Source organism: Aegilops tauschii, chromosome 2, assembly GCF_002575655.3.
Source record: "Aegilops tauschii subsp. strangulata cultivar AL8/78 chromosome 2, Aet v6.0, whole genome shotgun sequence".
In the NCBI taxonomy this organism is placed as follows: domain Eukaryota; kingdom Viridiplantae; phylum Streptophyta; class Magnoliopsida; order Poales; family Poaceae; genus Aegilops; species Aegilops tauschii.
Genome location: NC_053036.3, coordinates 6,923,269 through 6,950,182, shown reverse-complemented (window position 1 = coordinate 6,950,182; position 26,914 = coordinate 6,923,269). Strand labels below are relative to the sequence as shown.

The window sequence follows — 26,914 nt, the reverse complement described above, 5'->3', positions numbered from 1 at the left end:
GTGAAAATAAAAACACATTGTTTGCATCATAAAGTTCAAATCTAGCCCCGCAAATGCGTGGGTCACCTTCTCAGCCAGCATCTTTTGTGTTCTCATGGGCGTTGAATAGTTACTTCAAAACAACACAAGATTAAGAGCATTCAACTATTAGGGAAATATGATTATAGGGGTAATTCTTTCTACCAGGAATATTGTAACTGCCAGAAAAAAAATATGCATGTTAATGCATCAGCTGGGAAATATTTATAAAATGGGAAATTTGTCTGCCAGCTAACATATTAATTATGCTTTATGGTAAAAAATGTGGCGAGAACCACGGCTAGTCACTGTGTCTCCTAAGCATTATGATATGGCTTCGAACCGCAAAATTACCCCAATGAGCAACTTTTCTGACAGATTTTCTGCCCCTAAGAGCATCTCCAGCCGTTGGGCCCCCAGGAGGCGCTAAAAATCGCCCCCTGGGGGGCGCACCGGCGCAAAACGCGCGCTGGGGGCGTGATGCCACCTAGTCGCGGCGCTCACGGATTTTTTTGAAAATTAAAGTGCGGCACAAACATGACGCAAATTCAACCATTTTCGGCGAGTTCATACATATTTCGGCGAGTTCAAACCAAATTCAACCAAACAAGGCACAAACACGCCAATATTTTACAAAAAAAGAAAAAAACACACTACTAGGCCCGCCCGCCGTCTCCCTCGCCTCGCCGCCCGCCGCCCGCGCAGTTCTACATGCCGAGGAGGCTGTAGAACCGCGTGTAGTCGCCGCCGCCGCCGCCGTCGTCGTCGTCGTCGTTGTCGTCGTCGTCGTCGCCTCCGCCACGGCCGCCGTCCCTGCTGCAACCCTCCCCCGGTTTGGCGCGGCGGGTTGGACGGTCCGGCGGCGTCCTCGTCGTCGTCGCTGTCGAGGATCACGACGCCGTGATCGTCCTCGCGCCCACGCTTGCGGGCGGCGATCTCCTCCAGGGCCCGACGCTGCCAGACCATCTTGTCACGGAGGTAGTCGTCGCGCGCCCACCGTAGGGCGTCCTCGTCGGAGAAGCCGCGCGGCTATCTCCTCGTACTCCGGGGGGAGGCTGGGCTCCGGTTTGGGGCGACGAGGACGAGGCGGCCCGAGGCGGGGGTGGAGTCGACGATGCGGACACCGGAGCTGCGGGTGCGCCGGCTGACAGGCGTGTCCTGGGGCTCCGGCTTGACGGGGCGGAGGCAGGGAGAGCCGGTCGACCAACCGGACGAGGAGGAGGACGCCTCGGGGTCCATGCGCCTCGGCGTCCACGAGCTCCCACGGCGGCGAGAGAAGGACGGGGGCTCGGGGTACTCCAGCCTCGGCGTGTTGCCGCCCTCGATGTACTCGAGGACGGCCTCCAGCGTGCGGCCGGGCACGCCCCACCATCGGCGCCGCCCCTCGGAGTTGAGCCTGCCGGAGGGCACGACGCCGTTGGTGGCCTCGAGCTGCTCGGCATGACGGCGGCGGAAGTACGGCTCCCAGAGCGGGCTGTCGGGGACGTAGCGCGGCCCCTCCCTCGCCGCCCGCGGCAGGGAGGCGCGGATACGCGCGATCTCCGCACGCCGCGCCGCCTCGGTGGGCGGTGGTGGCACCGGGACCCCACCGGCGCTGATTCTCCATGCCCCGGGCACCCGCATGTCCGGCGGGACTGGGTACTCGGCCTCGAAGAGGAGCCGAGCTTCGTCCTCGTGAAGGTGACGGCGGCCGAAGCCGTTTGCCGCCGCGCCGTCGCCTGGGAAGCGTTCGGCCATGTCTTTGAACTGGGGACGGCGAGGGGAGAGGGAGGAAGGGGGAGAGAGGGCGCGTCGGCGGTGGAGACTCTGTGCGTGCCACCGGCGCGCTGGGGGTCGGCTTATATAGGCGGAGGCGCCGCGCGCACGCGTGGCCGCCGCGTTTACGCGTGGCATGCGCGGGGACGCGCGTCATCACGCCTTCACTGCGCCGCCCGTGAGGCATCAATGGCGGAGGCTGACCGGGAAACGAGGCGATGAGGACGATGAAGCGGCGAGAAGCGAGACGAGTCGCTGGCAAGGAGGGCCCGCGGCTCTTTCACGCCAAAAATGATTCGCCCGGCGCCCCCGAGCGCCCCCAGCTCGCCGGGGTCGGGTTGGGTCCGCCGGCGCCAATTTCGGCCCGAGCCGGCGAAAATTGGGCCCTTGGGGGCGCGACAGGGCTGATATTTTGGCGCCGGCGGCCGAAAAGTCGCATGGGAGGCCTTGTTGGGGGCGCGGCTGGAGATGCTCTAACCAAGTGCCATGTTGTAGTGAGTATTTACCTATAATGAAAAATTTATCAGTTGCATTCATGATGCATCACAATTTTCTAGAAAAAATACTTTGATGTTATTTCCATCTCAAATAGCCAGTTCAAGAAATAGGAGTCATGCATATATTTGTTGTGCAACTAACTACTTTTATGTATCTTGGAAAATGATACTAAAATGGAATAATATATCTTTCTTGTGCAACTAACTATTTTTTATCTCGGAAAATGATACTAAAATGATAATATATATTCTACTTTATATGGTCATTGAATACTTTATCTTTTGAATTTGAAGATTACTTTGTAAGAAAAACACACACTAATACATGTCTAAATAAACAGGAAATAAACGGTGCACAATCTCCCTTTGTGGCGCCGCTATATTTCAACTTGTGTTATGGGCTCCAATTTACCGCCCCCTCCTCCCCCTCCCCCTAGAAGGAATCAAAACAATATTTGATTATCCATGAAGTATGGTTATTTAACTTTTTTGAGAAGGAAGGAATCAAAACAATATTATTAATTATAGTTAATGCAAGGCAAAAGGGGCCAAAATCACCAATAAGTAGAGTAAACGAGCTGGAAAACAATGGTGGGAGCAACTAATTTGTGGCCATGCTCGTGCCATCCACCCCGCTCCAATCCAAACTAATTCTTACTACTCACAGTATATAACAACCAAACCATGTATAGTTGTCAGGAACACGGAAACAGCAAGAAGATCGTGTGTGCAGTCCAAGTCGTGCCGTGTGCCGCGTCGCCCTCTTCTAAGTAGTACTACTGCTGCTAGCTAAGCTAAGCAGTACACAAGTTAACCTAACATCATGCGTCAGCGATGCCTCAAGTCGTGCTTTGACCAACCTGGATCTGGATGCATGCATGCATGCTGGTAGTTGCAACAGGTTGGGTCACATTCATCAGGCATTGCAAGCCCGAAATTTCTTTACTTCTCTGGACTTGCTATTTCTCAGTTGCCCAAGAATTCGTTCTGCTCGCGTCAGTCGATTCCGCGTGGAGGCGCAGCTCATAGCCCCACACTGAGATTGGGGTGATGCGGTCGGCCTTGGCAAGGCCGAGACAGGACCGATCATCACCGGAGACGGGGCCAACGTGGTTTGCCATGCCGTTGTCATCGCAGGAGGCGAGGACGAGGGTTGGTGGAGGGTTTTTTTTTTCATCTTCACAGCTGCTTGGATGAGACAGCGGCCGAGCTCGTGGCGGGGCGAACCTTCTCGGGTAGACAGAGCCGGAACACGACCACATTTTGGTGCTTCCAAAGGTGCCAGAAACACAGATGGGCGAATTAATGTAGAAGCAGTTTTAGGAGGGATCCCCACGGGGTTGAACTGGCAAAGGGAAGCAAAGCATGCAGATTGCGCACCTAGACAACCATAGGGCCCTCAGTGAAATTTCAAAATCCTCAACCAAGCACCTTGAGTCCAGTTTGTTTGGTTCTTTTTAGATACTAGTACTAATGTACGTGCAATGCACGTTTATATTAGGTAGGATATTAGTTGCACGTTATACTCCTTCCGTTCCTAAATATTTGTCTTTTTAGAGATTTTAAATAGACTACCACATACGGATGTATATAGACTATTTTAGAGCGTAGATTCACTCATTTTGCTCCGTATGTAGTCATTTGTTGAAATCTCTAGAAAGACAAATTTTTAGGAACGGAGGAAGTATTAGGTAAGATTTATCTGTTGCACGTTGGTATTTGGTCAGATATCAATTACTTTTTCGCGGGAATGGTAGGATCTTAATTACATGGCAGATTTCAAGGGATTGTGTTGAGTCAAAAAGTGTTTATAACCAATGGCAGTGGTGGGTAATTACAGCGTTAAACGTGTTTGGTGCTCAACATTGGAGAGCGATTTAAACCGCTAGATAACACGAGATGGTTTGGATCTGCCCATTTGAGTTTTTTTATATTGGTATAGATAAACGAGAGTTTATCTACAAGTGACCATAAAGTACGTGTCGTCTGGCCACCGCATCATAACATTGCCCATAGCGGTGAGATTATTACAAAGTTAATTATGTGGATAAAGCCGGTCGACCAAGGCCAACACATAAGAAATGAAATGATAAAATTGGTCAATTATGACTAAGTGCACTTAGACATCACAAAGTCTGGTGCGCTGCCGTCAGGTGATTGGCAAGCTAGCAAGCGCTTCCGAGCACTCGTGAACTGAGCGTAGCAGATGGGTAGGTTCTTTGTGGTGGAACTTGCTCACCCGGCTTCAAGTCTTAGATTTGGCATGGATGGTCACATTTTTTGAATTTACTTTAGCCTTTTTCAGCGCTATTTTTCCGGTGGTACAACGTCAATCTCAAGTTCTGCTGCTCAGTCTCTCGAACGTGCTCATATGAGTTGGCGTTCAACCAACTCAACCTTTGGAAGATGCTCATATGAGAATCCGTGCATGCGAGATACGCTCATAGAGATGAGTGTGCATGCATGGATGTAAGCATCTATGTCTATACTATGTTTGTAGAACAAGGGCCTCTGAGCGCTCCAACAAGGGCGTACACCAAGAGCGAAGCTAGTACACAAGAAAATGCTTTATCTTTTCTCTTTGCACCAAGATTACAACTTTACGAGACAACCCCTTAAAGAAACTGAAATTGCAAGGCAGTCCTCAAGAAATACACCATTTCTCCATACCGCACATTGGCAATGGCGCGCCAAATGTTGCCGCCGCTGAAACATGAGAGTAGTATCCATGAAGACAATTGTAAAGTCACCGATCTTTGTTGAGAAGAGCGAGCGGCATCGACCCCAAATGATCCACTTCCTCGATAAAAGCACGACGCTGGGTCGAGCACACATAGCTGTCCACTCAAATTAGTAGATTTCGCACCCCTGCTGCCAAAGCACAACTGACCTGAACACAACTCGGAAGCGCCACCTTGAATGGCCGAGCAGACCAAATACACGGACAACTCCCCCTTGCTTAGACCACAAAAGGGGAAAATACAAACCTGTCGACCCAATCCTGTAGTTACATCCGATCGCACATTTGCCGCCTGAGCTTGAGTGAAACTTATTGAGCACCACCTCCAGAAGGACCAAGAGACGGACAACACATACATACTTGTCCACTCAGTCTTGTCGCTAGATTCGGCATCTCACATGCCACCAGCGCTAGAGGAAACATTCTTGAAGGACGATGCCACCCCCACTGGAAGGGCCGAAGTAACGGAGAGGCGAGACTTACCTAATGGGCCGAACAAGGTTAGCTACAGCTTTCGACGGTAGAATGGAGCCTCCCCGCATTCCACCACTGATAGAGCCGATGGAGGAGAGGTGGCAACACGGTATGCGCAAGGATCATGATAATTTAATTATTAAGAAAATGAGATATCAGAGCTCCTAGCCTATCCCAGATAGACAATTACTGAAAATATTGGTGATTCTTGTGTTCCCCATCCAGTTTCTCTTACCAACGTTATATCTTGTACTAGGGGGATATGCACGCTTTGCCCAGCCAGAAATATAATGTTATTGAACACAGTGAAAGGCCATTGTATAGTACCATGGGGATCAGGTGGCAGACAGCCAGTGACAGGTAAATCACCAGTCTCCTCCTCACACCATGACTGAGATCATAACATGATGTGGGGGCGTAAAGGGAATGACTCCCCGATATGAGGGCAACGTCGGTCTTGTCTAGGGGAGGGAAGAGGATGAATATTTCTGGTATGAGGCCAACGTCGGTCCCCGATATTTCTGGTATACGTTGTATCATGATTAATGATGAATAGATTAAAAGTTTTGCCGCAAAAAAACAATGATACTTTGGGACATGACAATATGTGCGTAGTACCAGGCCCTTATCGTGATGTTATGTGAAGAATCAATCCAGATATGCGACGTTGAGAGCCGTCAACAAAGTTTGTTTGACGTACTATATGGATCCTACTTGGCATGGCGGCTAAGAAAAGTCTGGGCATGCATGCATGTACCTGGCTTAGTTTGAGCCAGAAGAAACGAAAGCTCAAGTAACTTGTGAATTGCCTGCTGATTGATGACTTCTCATCACTTCTAAGAATTGATGGTTTCTTAATTTGATCAAGCAGAATGTCAAACGTAATATAATATACCTCCGTTCATATTAATTACCATTCAAACAGATGTATCTAGATGTACCGCTCCGTCCCATATTAACTGTCGCTCAAACGGGTGTATCTAGCACTTAAGTACGCCTAGATACACCCGTTTGAGTGGCAGTTAAATAAGATGGAGGGAGTATATCTATATGTCGGAAGAGAAGTTCTCTAGAGGCCTAGAGGGGCAAGATATATACTTGGCACATGGACAGACATAAGCTCTCCAAAAAAGATTCCGCTAATAAATGATGGGTGCCAATGGCCAGCAAAAGTTTGCTGGGAGGGGTAACATTTGCAAACATTGTTGCTGGCAGTTTGACGCACGGCGATTTCTTCAGAGACGTATGACATTCTCTGGAAAGAAGAAAATTTCGGCAAAAAGGGGCATAAATTGCCATCTCCTACCACCTAAAAATGCCATATAAAATGTTCGCTTGCCATCCACCTCCTAGGGAACATTCGCCAGTTACTATTTTCGTAAATGATAACAACATGTTGTTGTTCCTTGTCATAAGATTTTATTATTTAAGCGACATATATATACAAAGGTTCAGAAATAAAGTGTAATCAGTATTTTCCCCCAAGAATGGCCTTAGATTTATTTATCAATCCAATAATAAAGGCACCCCCAATAATAAAGAAAAAAAATACCGAGATACATGTGGTGATCACCTTCTTCCTCCCAAATGGATGTGGTGATCACCTTCTTCCTCCCAAATGGATCGATGGCGCATCACCGCCGTCTCTTCAATGCCGGAGCCAGAAAGGTATTGTTGATCACGGACGAAAAGTCATCAAGGCCACGATACGGCGCCGGAAGATCCACAGATCCATGACCCCAACCTAGAGGTCGTACAAACATGACTAAGATGAGGCAGGAGAACCAAACCTCAAAGGGAAAACCATCGTCGTCACACCGACAAATCCCGCAAACCCTAACCTCATCGGCCATAGAGGTGGGCAGGAATCTATGCCAACAATATATCGACACCACGACAGCCGACACCATCAACATGGTGAGACTCAAGGAAAATTATTTTCTAAATCGGCACCACTGCCACCATTGCAAATAGTCCTTCGAGTCTTCCAGCCCTTCAATCCTGAGCAGTTTATAATCAGTGATGTGTGCGCTATAGCAGTAACAACTGACAAGAAACGTTATCTTCAATGGATAAACTTCCTTAAGCCCTAAGGAAAAAGAAGAAAAAGGAAGTGGAACCATGCATACTCGGGTCTCTGTCTCTAGCTCACGGTCTATAAAACTAGCTGATGAAGCTTTCGCAACACTCTGATCTTTATCTCATCAGATATATAGAGCAGCACAAGTAGTATCTTCGTTATTAAGATAAATCAAGGCGAAACTTGGGTTCGTGTACTGGAAATTCAAAGGTGCAGTTGGGAACCCATTTTTCCAGGCGAACAATTTTTTTTATTGGATTCTAGGATAAGGTCAATGTAGGTGTATTTTAGGTCAACATGTGTTTTCCTTAATAAAATAAGGTCTCTCTTGGTACAGAAATACATATTAATACCTACTCTCTCCACTCCATAATATAAAAACGTTTTTGACACTATTATGGGACTGAGGGAGTAGAAGCTTGCGTTTTGTGTGTGCATAAATATTCTGACCCCACAGTACATTGCCCGGTTGGTGTACACATGAGAAGTTCAAATGTGGCCATAGACTATGACAACCTGGAAACTGCCTGAAACTAGTCTCAAGCTGGAAGAACCAAGGAAAGCCGGGCTAGGTCTCGCCTCGTACCAGACGAACCGGGCATTTCGAAAATTCATGTCAATCCCCATTTTCTACCCCAACATGTGCCCTTTTAAAGTGAAATTTAGGCATTTTCTCATGCATGCTTGACACCTGCCAGGTACTGTTGGAAATATGCCCTAGAGGCAATAATAAAATGGTTATTATTATATTTCCTTGTTCATGATAATTGTCTATTGTTCATGCTTTAATTGTGTTATCCGGAAATCGTAATACATGTGTGAATACATAGACCATAACATGTCCCTATTGAGCCTCTAGTTGACTAGCTCGTTGATCAATAGATGGTTACGGTTTCCTGACCATGGACATTGGATGTCATTGATAACGGGATCACATCATTAGGAGAATGATGTGATGGATAAGACCCAATCCTAAGCATAGCACTAGATCGTGTAGTTTGTTTGCTAAAGCTTTTCTAATGTCAAGTATCATTTCCTTAGACCATGAGATCGTGCAACTCCCGGATACCGTAGGAATGCTTTGGGTGTACCAAACGTCACAACGTAACTGGGTGGCTATAAAGGTGCACTACAGGTATCTCCGAAAGTGTCTGTTGGGTTGGCTCGGATCGAGACTGAAATTTGTCACTCCGTATGACGGAGAGGTATCTCTGGGCCCACTCGGTATTGCATCATCATAATGAGCTCAATGTGACTAAGTAGTTAGTCAAGGGATCATGCATTACGGAACGAGTAAAGTGACTTGCCGGTAACGAGATTGAACGAGGTATTGGGATACCGACGATCGAATCTCGGGCAAGTAACGTACCGATTGATAAAGGGAATTGTATACGGGATTGCTTGAATCCTCGACATCGTGGTTCATCCGATGAGATCATCGTGGAACATGTGGGAGCCAACATGGGTATCCAGATCCCGCTGTTGGTTATTGGCTAGAGAGGTGTCTCGGTCATGTCTGCATGATTCCCGAACCCGTAGGGTCTACACACTTAAGGTTCGATGACGTTAGGGTTATAAGGAAGGTTTGTATGTGATTACCGAATGTTATTCGGAGTCCCGGATGAGATCCCGGACGTCACGAGGAGTTCCGGAATGGTCCGGAGGTAAAGATTTATATATGGGAAGTCACCATACGGTCACCGGAAATATTCGGGGGTATACCGGTATTGTACCGGGACCACCGGAGGGGTTCCGGGGGTCCACCGGGAGGGTCCACCTGCACCGGAGGTCCTTATGGGCTGTAGGTGGAAGGGAACCAGCCCTTAGTGGGCTGGGCGCCAACCCCCCTAGGGCCCATGCGCCTAGGGTTTGGGGGGAACCCTAAAGGGAGGGCGCCCCCCTTGCTTGGGGGGAAAGCTCCCTCCCCCTTGGCCGCCGCCCCTCCTCTAGATCTCATCTAGAGGGGCCGGCCCCCTTCCCCCTTCTCCCTATAAATAGAGGGGTGAGGGGAGGGCTGCAGCACCACATCCAAGGCGCAGCCCCTCCCCTCCCCAACACCTCTCCTCCTCCGCGTGTGCTTGGCGAAGCCCTGCCGGAGAACTGTCACTCCACCACCACCACGCCGTCGTGCTGCTGTTGGAGCCTTCTTCCTCAACCTCTCCCTCCTCCTTGCTGGATCAAGGCGTGGGAGACGTCACCGCTCCGTACGTGTGTTGAACGCGGAGGTGCCGTCCGTTCGGCGCTTGGATCATCGGTGATTTGGATCACGACGAGTATGACTCCATCAACCCCGTTCTCTTGAACGCTTCCACTCGCGATCTACAAGGGTATGTAGATGCACTCCTCCCCTCTCGTTGCTAGTAAACTCCATAGATTGATCTTGGTGATGCGTAGAAAATTTTAATTTCTGCTACGATCCTCAACAAGGGCATCATGAGCTAGGTCTATGCGTAGTTTCTATGCACGAGTAGAACACAAGTTGTTGTGGGCGTCGATTTTGTCAATTTACTTGCCGTTACTAGTCTTATCTTGATTCGGCGGCATCGTGGGATGAAGCGGCCCGGACCGACCTTACACGTACGCTTACGTGAGACAGGTTCCACCGACTGACATGCACTAGTTGCATAAGGTGGCTAGCGGGTGTCTGTCTCTCCCACTTTAGTCGGATCGGATTCGATGAAAAGGGTCCTTATGAAGGGTAAATAGAAATTGGCATATCACGTTGTGGTTTTGGCGTAGGTAAGAATCGTTCTTGCTAGAAACCTATAGCAGCCACGTAAAAGTTTGCAACAACAATTAGAGGACGTCTAACTTGTTTTTGCAGCAAGTGTCATGTGATGTGATATGGCCAGAAGGATGTGATGAATGATATATGTGATGTATGAGATTGATCATGTTCTTGTAATAGGAATCACGACTTGCATGTCGATGAGTATGACAACCGGCAGGAGCCATAGGAGTTGTCTTAATTTATTTATGACCTGCGTGTCAACTGGAACGTCATGTAATTACTTTACTTTATTGCTAACCGTTAGCCATAGTAGTAGAAGTAATAGTTGGCGAGACAATTTCATGAAGACACAATGATGGAGATCATGATGATGAAGATCATGGTGTCATGCCGGTGACGATGATGAACATGGCGCCCCGAAGATGGAGATCAAAAGGAGCAAAATGATATTGGCCATATCATGTCACTATTTGATTGCATGTGATGTTTATCATGTTTTATATCTTATTTGCTTAGAACGACGGTGGCATAAATAAGATGATCCCTCGCTAAAATTTCAAGAAAGTGTTCCCCTAACTGTGCACCGTTGCGAAGGTTCGTTGTTCCGAAGCACCACGTGATGATCGGGTGTGATAGGTTCTAACGTTCGCATACAACGGGTGTAAGCCACATTTACACACGCAATACACTTAGGTTGACTTGACGAGCCTAGCATGTACATACATGGCCTCGGAACACAAGAGACCGAAAGGTCGAGCATGAGTCGTATAGCAGATACGATCAACATGAAGATGTTCACCGATGATGACTAGTCCGTCTCACGTGATGATCGGACACGGCCTAGTTGACTCGGATCATGTATCACTTAGATGACTAGAGGGATGTCTGTCTGAGTGGGAGTTCATTAATAATTTGATTAGATGAACTTAATTATCATGAATTTAGTCTAAAATCTTTATAATATGTCTTGTAGATCAAATGGCCCACGCTAATGTCAACCTCAACTTCAATGCGTTCCTAGAGAAAACCAAGCTGAAAGACGATGGTAGCAACTATACGGACTGGGTCCGGAACTTGAGGATCATCCTCATAGCTGCCAAGAAAGCATATGTCCTTGAAGCACCGCTAGGTGAAGCACCCGTCCCAGCAAACCAAGACGTTATGAACGCCTGGCAAACACGTGTTGATGATTACTCCCTGGTTCAGTGCGGCATGCTTTACAGCTTAGAACCGGGGCTCCAAAAGCGTTTCGAGCAGCACGGAGCATATGAGATGTTCCAAGAGCTGAAAATGGTTTTCCAAGCTCATGCCCGGGTCGAGAGATATGAAGTCTCCGACAAGTTCTACAGTTGTAAGATGGAGGAGAATAGTTCCGTCAGCGAACACATACTCAAAATGTCTGGGTTGCACAACCGCTTGTCTCAACTGGGAGTTAATCTCCCGGATGACGCGGTCGTTGACAGAATCCTTCAGTCGCTCCCACCTAGCTACAAGAGCTTTGTGATGAACTTCAATATGCAAGGGATGGAAAAGACCATTCCTGAGGTATATTCAATGCTGAAATCAGCGGAGGTGGAGATCAAAAAGGAACATCAAGTGTTGATGGTGAATAAGACCACTAAGTTCAAGAAAGGCAAGGGTAAGAAGAACTTCAAGAAAGACGGCAAGGGAGTTGCCACGCCCGGTAAGCAAGCTGCTGGGAAGAAGACAAAGAATGGACCCAAGCCTGAGACTGAGTGCTTTTATTGCAAGGGAAACGGTCACTGGAAGCGGAACTGCCCCAAGTACTTAATGGATAAGAAGGCCGGCAATACCAAAAGTATATGTGATATACATGTTATTGATGTGTACCTAACCAGCGCTCATAGTAGCTCCTGGGTGTTTGATACCGGTGCGGTTGCTCATATTTGTAACTCAAAGCAGGAGCTGCGGAATAAACGGAGACTGGCAAAGGACAAGGTGGCGATGCGCGTCGGGAATGGTTCCAAGGTCGATGCGATCGCCGTCGGCACGCTACCTCTACATTTACCTGCGGGATTAGTTTTAAACCTCAATAATTGTTATTTAGTGCCAGCTTTGAGCATGAACATTGTATCTGGATCTCGTTTAATGCGAGATGGCTACTCATTTAAATCCGAGAATAATGGTTGTTCTATTTATATGAGAGATATGTTTTATGGTCATGCCCCGCTAGTCAATGGTTTATTCTTAATGAATCTCGAACGTGATGTTACACATATTCATAGTGTGAATGCCAAGAAATGTAAGGTTGATAATGATAGTCCCACATACTTGTGGCACTGCCGCCTTGGTCACATTGGTGTCAAACGCATGAAGAAACTCCATGCAGATGGACTTTTGGAGTCTCTTGATTATAAATCATTTGACACGTGCGAACCATGCCTCATGGGCAAAATGACCAAGACTCCGTTCTCCAGAACAATGGAGCGACCAACCAACTTATTGGAAATCATACATACTGATGTGTGCGGTCCAATGAGCGTTGAGGCTCGCGGTGGCTATCATTATGTTCTCACCCTCACTGATGACTTGAGTAGATATGGGTATGTCTACTTAATGAAACACAAGTCTGAGACCTTTGAAAAGTTCAAGGAATTTCAGAGTGAGGTTGAGAATCAACGTGACAGGAAAATAAAGTTCTTACGATCAGATCGTGGAGGGGAATATTTGAGTCACGAATTTGGCACGCACTTAAGGAAATGTGGAATTATTTCACAACTCACGCCGCCTGGAACACCTCAGCGTAATGGTGTGTCCGAATGTCGTAATCGCACTCTATTGGATATGGTGCGATCTATGATGTCTCTTACCGATCTACCGCTATCATTCTGGGGTTATGCTTTAGAGACTGCCGCATTCACTTTAAATAGGGCTCCGTCGAAATCCGTTGAGACGACACCGTATGAATTATGGTTTGTAAAGAAACCTAAGTTGTCGTTTCTTAAAGTTTGGGGATGCGATGCTTCTGTCAAGAAACTTCAACCTGAAAAGCTCGAACCCAAGTCGGAAAAATGCGTCTTCATAGGATACCCTAAGGAAACCATTGGGTATACCTTCTACCTCAGATCCGAAGGCAAGATCTTCGTTGCCAAGAACGGGTCCTTTCTGGAGAAAGAGTTTCTCTCGAAAGAAGTAAGTGGGAGGAAAGTGGAACTTGATGAGATGACCCCTCTCGAACCAGAAAGTAGCGCAGCACAAGAAAATATTTCTGTGGTGCTTGCACCGACTAGAGAGGAAGTTAATGATGACGATCATGATCAAGTTACCACTGAACTTCGTAGGTCCACAAGGACACGTTCCGCACCAGAGTGGTACGGCAACCCTGTCCTGGAAACCATGTTGTTGGACAACGGTGAACCTTCGAACTATGAAGAAGCAATGGCGGGTCCAGATTCCAACAAATGGCTTGAAGCCATGCAATCCGAGATAGGATCCATGTATGAAAACAAAGTATGGACTTTGACAGACTTGCCCGATGATCGGCGAGCGATAGAAAATAAATGGATCTTTAAGAAGAAGACGGACGCGGATGAAAATGTTACCATCTATAAAGCTCGACTTGTCGCTAAGGGTTATCGACAAGTTCAAGGAGTTGACTACGATGAGACCTTCTCACCCGTAGCGAAGCTGAAGTCCGTCCGAATCATGTTAGCAATTGCCGCATTCTACGATTATGAAATATGGCAAATGGACGTCAAAACGGCATTCCTTAACGGCTTCCTTAAGGAAGAATTGTATATGATGCAGCCGGAAGGTTTTGTCGATCCTAAGAATGCTGACAAAGTATGCAAGCTCCAGCGCTCAATCTATGGGCTGGTGCAAGCATCTCGGAGTTGGAACATTCGCTTTGATGAGATGATCAAAGCGTTTGGGTTTATGCAGACTTATGGAGAAGCCTGTGTTTACAAGAAAGTGAGTGGGAGCTCTGTAGCATTTTTCTTATTATATGTGGATGACATACTATTGATGGGAAATGATATAGAATTCTTGGAAAGTATAAAGGCCTACTTGAATAAGTGTTTTTCAATGAAGGACCTTGGAGAAGCTGCTTACATATTAGGCATCAAGATCTATAGAGATAGATCGAGATGCCTCATAGGTCTTTCACAAAGCACATACCTTGACAAGATATTGAAGAAGTTCAATATGGATCAGTCCAAGAAGGGGTTCTTGCCTGTATTGCAAGGTGTGAGATTGAGCACGGCTCAATGCCCGACCACGGCAGAAGATAGAGAAAAGATGAGTGTCGTCCCCTATGCCTCGGCCATAGGGTCTATTATGTATGCCATGTTGTGTACCAGACCTGATGTAAACCTTGCCGTAAGTTTGGTAGGAAGGTACCAAAGTAATCCCGGCATGGAACACTGGACAGCGGTCAAGAACATCCTGAAGTACCTGAAAAGGACTAAGGATATGTTTCTCGTTTATGGAGGTGACGAAGAGCTCATCGTAAAGGGTTACGTCGATGCTAGCTTCGACACAGATCTGGATGACTCTAAGTCACAAACCGGATACATGTACATTTTGAATGGTGGGGCAGTCAGCTGGTGCAGTTGCAAGCAAAGCGTCGTGGCGGGAGCTACATGTGAAGCAGAGTACATGGCAGCCTCGGAGGCAGCACATGAAGCAATCTGGATGAAGGAGTTCATTGCCGACCTAGGAGTTATTCCCAATGCATCGGGGCCGATGACTCTCTTCTGTGACAACACTGGAGCTATTGCCCTTGCCAAGGAGCCCAGGTTTCACAAGAACACCAGGCACATCAAGCGTCGCTTCAACTCCATTCGTGAAAATGTTCAAAATGGAGACATAGATATTTGTAAAGTGCATACGGATTTGAATGTCGTAGATCCGTTGACTAAACCTCTTCCACGAGCGAAACATGATCAACACCAGAACTCTATGGGTGTACGATTCATCACAATGTAACTAGATTATTGACTCTAGTGCAAGTGGAAGACTGTTGGAAATATGCCCTAGAGGCAATAATAAAATGGTTATTATTATATTTCCTTATTCATGATAATTGTCTATTGTTCATGCTTTAATTGTGTTATCCGGAAATTGTAATACATGTGTGAATACATAGACCATAACATGTCCCTAGTGAGCCTCTAGTTGACTAGCTCGTTGATCAATAGATGGTTACGGTTTCCTGACCATGGACATTGGATGTCATTGATAACGGGATCACATCATTAGGAGAATGATGTGATGGACAAGACTCAATCCTAAGCATAGCACTAGATCGTGTAGTTCGTTTGCTAAAGCTTTTCTAATGTCAAGTATCATTTCCTTAGACCATGAGATCGTGCAACTCCCGGATACCGTAGGAATGATTTGGGTGTACCAAACGTCACAACGTAACTGGGTGGCTATAAAGGTGCACTACAGGTATCTCCGAAAGTGTCTGTTGGGTTGGCTCGGATCGAGACTAGAATTTGTCATTCCGTATGACGGAGAGGTATCTCTGGGCCCACTCGGTATTGCATCATCATAATGAGCTCAATGTGACTAAGTAGTTAGTCATGGGATCATGCATTACAGAACGAGTAAAGTGACTTGCCGGTAACGAGATTGAACGAGGTATTGGGATACCGACGATCGAATCTCGGGCAAGGAACGTACCGATTGATAAAGGGAATTGTATACGGGATTGCTTGAATCCTCGACATCGTGGTTCATCCGATGAGATCATCGTGGAACATGTGGGAGCCAACATGGGTATCCAGATCCCGTTGTTGGTTATTGGCTAGAGAGGTGTCTCGGTCATCTCTGCATGATTCCCGAACCCGTAGGGTCTACACACTTAAGGTTCGATGACACTAAGGTTATAAGGAAGGTTTGTATGTGATTACTGAATGTTGTTCGGAGTCCCGGATGAGATCCCGGACGTCACGAGGAGTTCCGGAATGGTCCGGAGGTAAATATTTATATATGGGAAGTCACCATACGGTCACCGGAAATATTCCGGGGTATACCGGTACTGTACCGGGACCACCGGAGGGGTTCCGGGGGTCCACCGGGAGGGTCCACCTGCCCTGGAGGGCCTTATGGGCTGTAGGTGGAAGGGAACCAGCCCTTAGTGGGCTGGGCGCCAACCCCCCTAGGGCCCATGCGCCTAGGGTTTGGGGGGAACCCTAAAGGGGGCCCGCCCCCCTTGCTTGGGGGGCAAGCTCCCTCCCCCCTTGGCCGCCGCCCGCCCTCTAGATCTCATCTAGAGGGGAACGGCCCCCTTCCCACTTCTCCCTATAAATAGAGGGGTGAGGGGAGGGCTGTAGCACCACATCCAAGGCGCAGCCCCTCCCCTCCCCAACACCTCTCCTCCTCCGCGTGTGCTTGGCGAAGCCCTGCCGGAGAACTGTCACTCCACCACCACCACGCCATCGTGCTGCTATTGGAGCCTTCTTCCTCAACCTCTCCCTCCTCCTTGCTGGATCAAGGCGTGGGAGACGTCACCGCTCCGTACGTGTGTTGAACGCGGAGGTGCCGTCCGTTCGGCGCTTGGATCATCGGTGATTTGGATTACGACGAGTACGACTCCATCAACCCCGTTCTCTTGAACGCTTCCGCTCGCGATCTACAAGGGTATGTAGATGCACTCCTCCCCTCTCGTTGCTAGTAAACTCCATAGATTGATCTTGGTGATGCGTAGAAAATTTTAATTTCTGCTACGATCCCCAACAGGTACTTCATCTTTTCTGTAGCAGCACAGATAAGTCTTGAACTTCAATAAAATAACGGAACATTTACATTTTTACCCCTAACTTGAACACACTACTGATATTTGCCCCTAATTTTTTGTTCTGCTCAAATTTGCCCCTAAAAAGCATTTTAGGTCACCCGAATACCCTTTCGTCTGGTCAAAGACGTTTGATCATTACTCTGAAGATTCATAACAAATTCGTATGCACTCAGAAAATTGTAAATAAGATATTAAAATGTTCAGTAAAACATCTTATATATGTGCATGTCATTCGCATTTATGACAAGAGTCTTGTCTAATCTTTTTTTACGGTTAATAAGATTAATGATCTATTTAGGGTGAATGCAAATGAATGCACATATAGGTGGTGAATGTAAATGGCATGCACGTCCAGATGATGTTTTCTGAACATTTTGATATCTTAATTGTATGTCTCCGAGTTCATATGAATTTGTTATAAATTTTCAAATTAACGGTCAAACGACTTTGACCAGACGAAAGGGCATCCAGGTGACCTAAAATGCTTTTTAGGGGTCAATTTGAGCACAACAAAATATTAGGGGTAAATGTGAGTAGTGGCCGGGTTCGAGTTAGGGATACAAATGCAATTGGCCCTAAAATGAATTCAGCCATGAACAACTCACTGACGATTGGGGGGGGGGGGGGGGGTGTTAACGAGTTGCCCGGCTCGTTTAGCTCGTGATATCTAAGCTCGGTAACCTTAACGAGTGAAAAATCTTGTTCTGTTCGGCTCAGTTCACTTGAAGTTCATAACCTCAAGAGTGCTCATTGACATATATTACCACAAGCTTCTAGCAGACATCCAAATTCTCAAATATTTTGTCACAAATCAAATTCCAGTTTCTGGAACTAACTAAACACTATGGTTGATTATATTGAATAGATGGGTTAGGCTACCATGAAATGTTGCCACTTAGGGTAAGAATCTATGGTGCACTGCACTGTTTTGTATTTACTGGAGGGCAATAATAGCCCTACAATCCTTTATTACAGAATTTTTTGACCAAGCCTATTTAAATCCGCTCCCATCAGGAGTCAAACCCAGGACCTGAGGTGTACTAAGGTCACTGCAACCACTAGGATTCACGATGATGCATTGCATCGACGGGCTTAATGATCTGCTCATCAAATTTGTTAGATCATTCATTAATATTGTCGAGCTTAACAAGCTAAAATCAGTGATTGATTTGCTTCATTAAGGCGCGGGCCACAAATTTAATGACCAATCTATTTTTGTCCATCCCTATTGAAAGGATCGATATGGTTGACTGGGGGAGTGAATAGGCAACTACCAATTTTTAGCTTTTCTTCACAAATTAGGTTTACCAATAAATAGGTTGTCTAGATGTGTAACTAGGTGAGCAACCTATATGATGCTAAGAACAACTACAACAAGTACAAGCAAAGGATACAACACAAGTAAAGCTTGCACAAAGTAAAGGTAAGAAATAACCACAAGTGGAGCCGAAGGAGACAAGGATGTGTTACCCAAGTTCCTTCCCTTTGAGGGGAAGTACATCTCTGTTGGAGCGGTGTGGAGGCACAATGCTCCCCAAGAAGCCACTAGGGCCACCGTATTCTCCTCACACCCTCACACAATGCGAGATGCTGTGATTCCACTAGTGGTGCCCCTGAAGGCGGCGACCGAACCTTTACAAACAAGGTTGGGGCAATCTCCACAACTTAATTGGAGGCTCCCAACAACACCACGAAGCTTCACCACAATGAAATATGGCTCCGAGGTGACCTCAAGCATCTAGGGTGCTCAAACACCCAAGAGTAACAAGATCCGCAAGGGATTAGTGGGGGGAATCAAATTTCTCTTGGTGGAAATATAGATCGGGGCCTTCTCAACCAATCCCTAGAAAATCAACAAGTTTGATTGGCTAGGGAGAGAGATCGGGCGAAAATGAGCTTTGGAGCAACAATGAAGATTGGGGGAGGAAGAGGTAGGTCTTCTTGAGGAAGAAGACCCCCTTTTATAGTGGGGGACAAATCCAACCGTTATGCACTGCTCTACCCGCAACAAAAAGATACTACCGCTCCAGGAGCGGTACTACTGCTTTCTACAGGAAGCACCGGAGAGTGAAGAAACAGGGGAGAACAGAGGAACGGGCGGTAGTAGCAGCGGTGGCAAGGGCGGTACTACCGCCTCTACTACCGGTCCTACTTCCGCTTGTTCTCTAGGGGCAAATAGGTAGCACGGTAGAGACCCGTAGGCACTACCGTAAAACCCGAGACGAAAAATCAAGGCCCCAACCACGAGTGGTAGTACGAGCGGGACTAGCAGCGGTACTACCGTCAATAAGCGGTACTACCGCTGCTGCCCGCGGTACTACCGCTTGCAGCACTCCACCACTTCTGCAACACAGAAGAAGGACAACTGCAAAGAGGCGGAAAGTGGCGATTGGTGCAATATGAATGTGTACGTATTGAATCCACCCAAACCTTTTCGAAGCGGACCCCCTCTTGATAGTACGGTTTTCCCTACGAATCACGTCCACCAAAAAGAAACGCAGGAAAGAAAACCGTCTTCACTTGAAACTCCGAGGGACACGAATCGTCTTGTGCCAATTGCTTGATAGTTTGAAATGCTCAATGCACACGATTAGTCTGCGAACACATTGTCATCAATCACCAGAACCACTTAGGGAGAAATATGCTCTAACACCTATCACGTACCAAGAAAAAGGTTTAGAGGTGTTTCTATAAGCTTTATGTATTAGCACATGAAGCCGCCAATCATAAGTGGCTCTACATAGATTAGCTTGTTAAATCTTGATTATACAATACTCATTTTAATATGAAGAAAAAACATAGAAAACTAAATCCCACAATTTTATGAAAAAAAGAGGAAGTACATCTTAAAAAACGAAACAAGAGAAGTAGGGGTTGTTTGGTTGCTACCCACGTTCACTCAGCCAAATCGTGGGCATACCAAAAAGTTGGCGACTGATTTGCTAGCCGAGGTTTCGCCAACGATTTGGCGTAAAAACAGATGGGATGAGTGCAGGCGGGCTGGGCTGTGCCAAAAATTTGGAACCCATCCAAACAGAACCCCAAGCCTCGGCCAACACAAATATTTTGGCTGGGCAGACCATGGCTTCGATCCAAATGGCCCTGTAGTATTTTAAAATGTGAACTAATTAAGCATTAGAATGTATAACATTCATGACCTTTTTATAAAGTGCAATATTTTTTGAAAGACATTCGCAAATTTGAAAATCTTCTTGGATTTAATAATATTCCTGATTTTTTAAAATAGAAATTTGAAATATCATTATTGAATTTAATTTATTACAAAGTTTTAAAACTATTCAATAATTTTAATAATGTTCACAGATTTAAAGCTCGTTCATGAATTTAAAATTAGAAAAAAGGAAAAACAAAAAATAGTGAAGGAAAAATAATGGAAAACAAAATAAACTGAAATAGGGAAAAAGAAATGAAAATAAAAAATGAATAAAATTAAAAAGGAAAGAAGGCATACTAGACCGACAGAGAAAACAGACACACAGAAAACCCGCTAAAACCTTTACAAAATCTAGATGCACAAGGGTGCTGCTTTATTCACAAGAAAAATGCTATTTCACGCAGCAAGCGTGGAATAATTCTAGGACCTGACGCGCACCCTCTCTGGGCCACATTCTCTGTATGAGTGGGCCCAGTACGTTTTTGTCACACCGTTTTTAGGAAGGTTCTAGAACCTCCGTGAACCAGTTTTTTCTCCTTTCCTTTGTTTTTTTCTTCTGGGTTTTTCGATCTTTTATCTTTTTCATTTCCCCTTTTTCTTTTCTGATTTCCTTTCCATTTTTATATTTTCTTTTCAATTTAACTTTCAATTTCAATTTCTGTTTACGTTTTTTTCATGTCCGTTTTCTATTCTCTTCTTATTTTTCATTTTTAGTTTATTTCTACTTTTCTACCTTTTTTATTTTCTTTATTTTCTTTTCATTTTGTGAACATCTTTCAAGTTCGTGAATATCTTTTACAGTCATTGACAGTTTCTGAATTCATGAACGTTTTATGGTTCGTGCACTTTTAAATATTTTGAACAATTTTTAAATTCGCAATATTATTTCACTAATTCGTGAACATTTTTTGAAATCTTGAAAATTCTCGAATTCGAAAAGATTTTATACAAATTCAGGAACATTTGTTGAAACTCCCTGAACATTTTCTTACTCGATGCTGATTTTTGGAATTAAGGTGAAATTTTTCGAAATTTAACAACTTTTTTGGAATTCATGAACAAATTTTGAATCAGCCCATTTTTTCGAATCGATGAACTTTTTAGAGATCTGAGTTAAAAATTATTGTTAACATTTTCATATTTTTTGAAGTCAACATTGTTTGAATCATGAACGTTTTATGAAATTCTTCATGAATAGTTTTTGTTTTGTGAACATATTGCAAATTCAAGAACAATTTTTGAAATTATTTTTGTTGAAACCTCTCATTTTTCCGATTTGGAGATGAACAATTCTCAAAGTAAAATAAATAAGTAAAAGAAAAATACAATTAAAGAAGAAGAAAAATAGGGCTGCCAAGTGCCCACACATGGGCCGGCCCAAATCATGCACGGAGGAGGGGGGGGGGGGGGGCTGCGCGTTCGCTGATTATCCAGAGAGCAACTATCCAAGGGGGTTACCCCTTGCGGGGCTTCCCCAAGGGTCCTTTTTTTTGCGCATTCGCAAGGTTCACTTTCTTGGAATGCGAGTGCGCCCAGCTGTCAACATGTCGCGTGCTGAGCGCTTCCTCTTAATTTTATTTTTATTTGTACGTATTTTTTGGATTTTAAATGTTTTTTGGTTCTTTTGGCTTTTTTGTTTTTGCCTGTTTCTTTTTATCTTTTTTCCGAAGCATACGTGTGCTTCTTGGGATAAAAATCTATGCTTTAAAGAGAAGCACAAATTGCTTCTCGTGAAAGCACATATTTCTTGAAGTACATCTGTGCTCCTCGAAAAGGAAAAAAAAAGTGCTTCCATGAGAAACACAGAGTTGCTTCTGCAAGATGCACAATTGTGCTTGTTGGAAAGGAATTTTTTTCTTCCATGCGAAGTACATTTTTGCTATTCGTGGAAGCAGAGATTTGCCTCCGCGATGTGCTTCTCGGAGAAAAAACATTGGAGCTTCTTGAAAAGGAAAAGAAGTAAAAAATCGCAACCATGCTTCCTGGCTCTATTTTATTTGGTTGCCGGGTTTTTCGGTTTTCGTTTTTATAGGATTTTTTGTTTCTCGTGGAAGCAGAGATTTTTTTTCAGATTTTTTTTTCTCTGGCCTTTTCCGAACTTTTCCATCAAGACCTATTAACGTGGGATCTAGTTATGAAGATCTTGACGCGAGAAATCCAATGATGAAACCGGTTAGGAATGCGGACGCACATTTCAAGAGATATATATTTTTGGAATAATTGGAACTACAGAAAAGCAAAGAAAAAACCATGTTGCGACAAGTGGTGCACATTGTCAGCGCCTAGGAAGATGGGTGTGACCTTTGTAAGGGCTACCGTCAGTTGATGATTTTGGAGTATCCAGCGCGCTGGAAGAATTCTATTCCGTGCATGGCGCATAGAATAGTTATGTCGGGCACCCGATAGTTGCGGGCTGAACGATATCCGCAGGTTCTTTTGTGCTCCCTTAATTTTTTTGCTTTTTTTGTTTTCTCTCTTTTTCCTCTTGGTTATTTCTGGTTTTTCTCCTTTACCCCTTTTGGTTTTTATTCTTTACTTTTGTACCATATTTTCTTTTCCCATGTTATTTTTGAACACGTGATGAACGTTAAAAAATATGATAAACATTTTAAAAATACACCAAACATGTTTTCATTTCTTATTCATTTTTAGATGTTCGTTTCCTTTTAAATGTTTTGTTTTTATACACGCAAACTTGAACAATTTCTTAGGCAATGAACAATTTTAATGAAACTATGAAAACTGAAAAAATATGTGATGACCATTTCTTGGCTATACAATTGCCATACCTCAAGTAGGCAATTCACATATTTTGAATACGTGAAAATTATTTTAAAATTTTGACAGCAGTTCTTTAATACAGGATTGACATTTTTTCATATGGGTGAGAAACATTTTTCATATACACATAAAAGGGTGAGCGGCAAGGCACGGAATAGGATGTCTCATCCAAGAGAGGAGGAGCGTCACATGGGTTCATGACCGGGGGGCGGTCTCAGTCGGGAAAGAAGGGTGTGTTGATGTGGGAGAAAACTAGTGAGCTCAATATAATTAACAACGACACTGGTGCTTAGTTTCCGTCTATAGAAAATCACCCAAGTCTTTTTCTTATATAAAAGACATAAGTACGTAGAAGAAAATCCACACCTCACATATATATGCATGTCTTTAGTGCTAAAATTGGAGCTCGGTCCCTAAAAGGAAATTTGGAGCTCGGTCGTCGTGTGGGTGGGCGTTTTGGCCGGTCATATCATATAGAAATGCATGCAAAAAATTTGGCATGCACGGAGCTCTAATGGCTCATGGCCTCACAATCACATCACCAGATCATGGCCATTGCCTTGGCCTATATATAATAATCACATAATGAAACGCTGGCATCTCGATCAACACCAGCATTCATCGATCGTCTGTCACAAATTAAAGAGAAATCGACTACAAGATATGATGGCAGCCAAGCGAAAGGCTAGCGTTGTCAGGTCCCTGCTCCTCCCACTTGCCTCAGCGAGTACTCCAAGCTCTGTGGCACGGGCGAGAAGAAGGACGCCGCGTGCGCCACCATGGTCGACAAGGCCTGCGGGGGCACCGAGAAGGAGGCCAGCAGCGTCGCCCACATCTAGCACTTGTTTGCCGAGCTCTCCTCGGTCGGTCAGAAGGTGCTTCAATTCAATATGCTGTCCACGTCTGGTGGGCAGGATGCCCTCAAGGAATCCGTGGACAAGCATGGCGGCTGCCCCGGCAACAAGACGGTCTATCTATATTCTGCCCAATGCAGCGCGGACTGCAACGAGGCATGCTCTAACCACTGCGACATGGACTGCCCCTACATAGCCGCAAGATTTGGCTACATCATGGCTACACCTGCCAATAAGAAAGCCATCGACCAAGACATGGAATGCTTCAAGCGTTGCTCAAAGGAAAAGGATGCCACAAATGACAAATGCCGCGTTGCATGCAAGCTGGCTGCCTCGCTCCCTTGAAAATGCATACTCTCTCTTTTTTTAACCCATGCTTCATTCATCTCTCTTTTTTTTTTAAACGTGCCGTCTTATTCTCGTAAAATCTATCTATCTATCTATAAATAAAAGAGCAGCAAGTAAACCTTTTACTTTTCTCTCTGAGTCGTCTCAACTCACTTGTTTGAATTGCATCACAACATATATCTCCCTGGCATGCTGAAATGAGAGGATATATCTCTACCTTCACATTACCGTATATATAGGGTAACGTCTTACGCGACATATATTGGGTACATACAAGCAGTGACGTATCAAGAAAGAAAATGAAGGGTGGGCCCAAAGTTTACGCTCGGAAAACTGGACCCTCTTTTGAAGAAAAAATCCTTTTGTGCAGAAAAACTGATTTTTTTTTTCTAGATTACTACCGGAAACATGTACTCCCGCTGTTCCACAATCATTTCTGCAACCTAGTTTAGGTTGCTAAAACGTCTTACATTGTGGGACGGAGGGAGTGGTATTTACTAGGTTTTTTTTTTGGATTTTGTGAAAAATATCAAATTATGAACAAAAGTTTGAATTATTTAGCAAAATATCCACTCTCCTTTCATTAGGACACTCAAACTTCTTATGCCCCCTGCCACCACACCTGAACCACACAATATCACTCGTACGAGAGTTAGAAGCACGAGACGATTCAACCTTGGATTGAGTTACTTCCTTCGTAGCCGACTTAGAATCTGATTTGAAACCACTATTACCACCACCTTCTCGCTGATAATTACGTCGCATCGAGTTTGATAAATTATCATGACCACCACGACGCTTTACTTGCTGCTCTGCTCGAATGGCATGGTCTAATAACCCCTATAATCCATTATATTCTAGCATATCGACACGATCTCGTATCTCTGATTTCAAACCATGCATGAATAGTGCCATTGTAGCCTCTTCTTGCTCCTCTACCCCTGTACGAATCAATAATATTTCCATCTTCTTATAATACTCCTCAACACTAGAGTTACCTTGTCAAAGCTGCTGCAAGCGTGTGTACAAGGTCCTAGTGAAGTGTCCCGGAACAAAGTGTCTCTTCATAATACTCTTCATCTGATTCCAAGACTCCGGACGTCCTCCCGCGCGACATAGTTGGTTCCACCATATTAAAGCATAGCCCGTGAACTCAATAGATGCAGCACGAACCTTTTTCTCCTCGGTGTAACGCTGTCCATCAAAAATCTGATCCACGTGCATCTCCTACTCCAAATAATCATCCGAGTTGTCTTTGCCGCTAAACGACGGTATGGAAATTTTTATTCTTCCAATACCATCATCTTCGTAGGCGCGCAGCGGACGTTCATGTCCTCCCCCATGGTGTAGGCCACCTTCATGATGGTTATAAGCACGCCGCACATGCTCATAATAACTTCCAGCCCCCTCAGACTGATGGTCTTGATGCTCACCATTGTTGCGAACTTGTTCGCCTACCCGCTGTCCAGATAATTACCGATGACGACGCGATGCAGCAGACCCATCACTAGGTGGTGAACGTGGTCTCAATCGATGAACGGCCTCAGTCAAATCAGCAATCTTTTTTCCTAGACTTTCCTCAACCTTGTCGATGCGTCTCTCCACTCGATTGAGCACATAGTCACGAGTTGCCTCCAATCCTAGCACAATAGCCGATGCAATACTCTGATCATAGGTGGGCAAGGGCAGCTCGTCTTCTACATCTCCTTCATGTGCACCGTGCACACTTGAATTTGATTTCTATGAATTCACCATTGCGGCAACTCAAGTAGATCAATTCAAAAAACCAGAGAACAAAAATTGTACCGTGATAAACCTTACTCTGATACCACTTGATACAACCCGACTAGATGGCGAGTCGTTCGTTCGCCCAATCTTTCACGGTACAAGAAGATCAGCGACGAACCACGACGAACAATTCTCGTAATAGCAGAAATAGACGGCGAACTAGCAGATCGGTTCTTTAGATCAAGCAATAAGCAAGAAAACCAAAGAATAAAACTTACGAACAGAATCAAACAGATCGAACCGCGCACGTAGCAGCAACTAAATCTCTCAAAGATTAGCAAACAAACGCAGGTATTTGGCATACCCAAACATGGTACTTTTCAGGTATTTTTCTCAACTCCAAATAAACTCCCGTACAAAGGCCAAAGCCTGCCTGTTATATAGGCGCAACCCCACCTGAGCAAACCGGCCTCAAATAGACCAAAAAGATATGACTCTTATCTCTTTCCTATTCTAACTAACCATGATTTAACTAATTAAAAATCCGGCAGCGCTGATCACTATAGATTCCCAACAAACTAGTCTCTACTTTTAATGAAGGAGTTGGTGAATCGTCTCCGCGGTTTATTTTCGCTGGGTTTTTTTCGTCTCTCCTCCCACCACCCCCTCCCACCCTGGTCTGCGGTTTATTTTTGCTGGGTTTTTTCGTCTCTCCTCCCACCACCCCCTCCCACCCTGGTCTAGTTTATTTTTCTCTCCACTCTTTATTACAACCAGAACTTTCCTAACGTATAACAAATCACGGATCTAACTTCCTTAAATTATGCAAATCAATCGATTCCTTTTATTGGTTCAATTTGTCTTAGGAAACAAATGACAGATTTTCAGAAAACAAATAATATATTTTAATCTAACTTCCTTAAATTATGCAAATCAATCGATTCCTTTTATTGGTTCAATTTGTCTT

The 26,914-nt window shown here is 45.2% G+C and overlaps 1 pseudogene; it reads left to right on the top strand.

The window, feature by feature from the left end:
- The first annotated feature begins 22,526 nt into the window (after positions 1-22,526).
- LOC109751219 (uncharacterized) lies at positions 22,527-24,216 on the top strand (annotated as a pseudogene).
- The last annotated feature ends 2,698 nt before the right edge of the window (positions 24,217-26,914 follow it).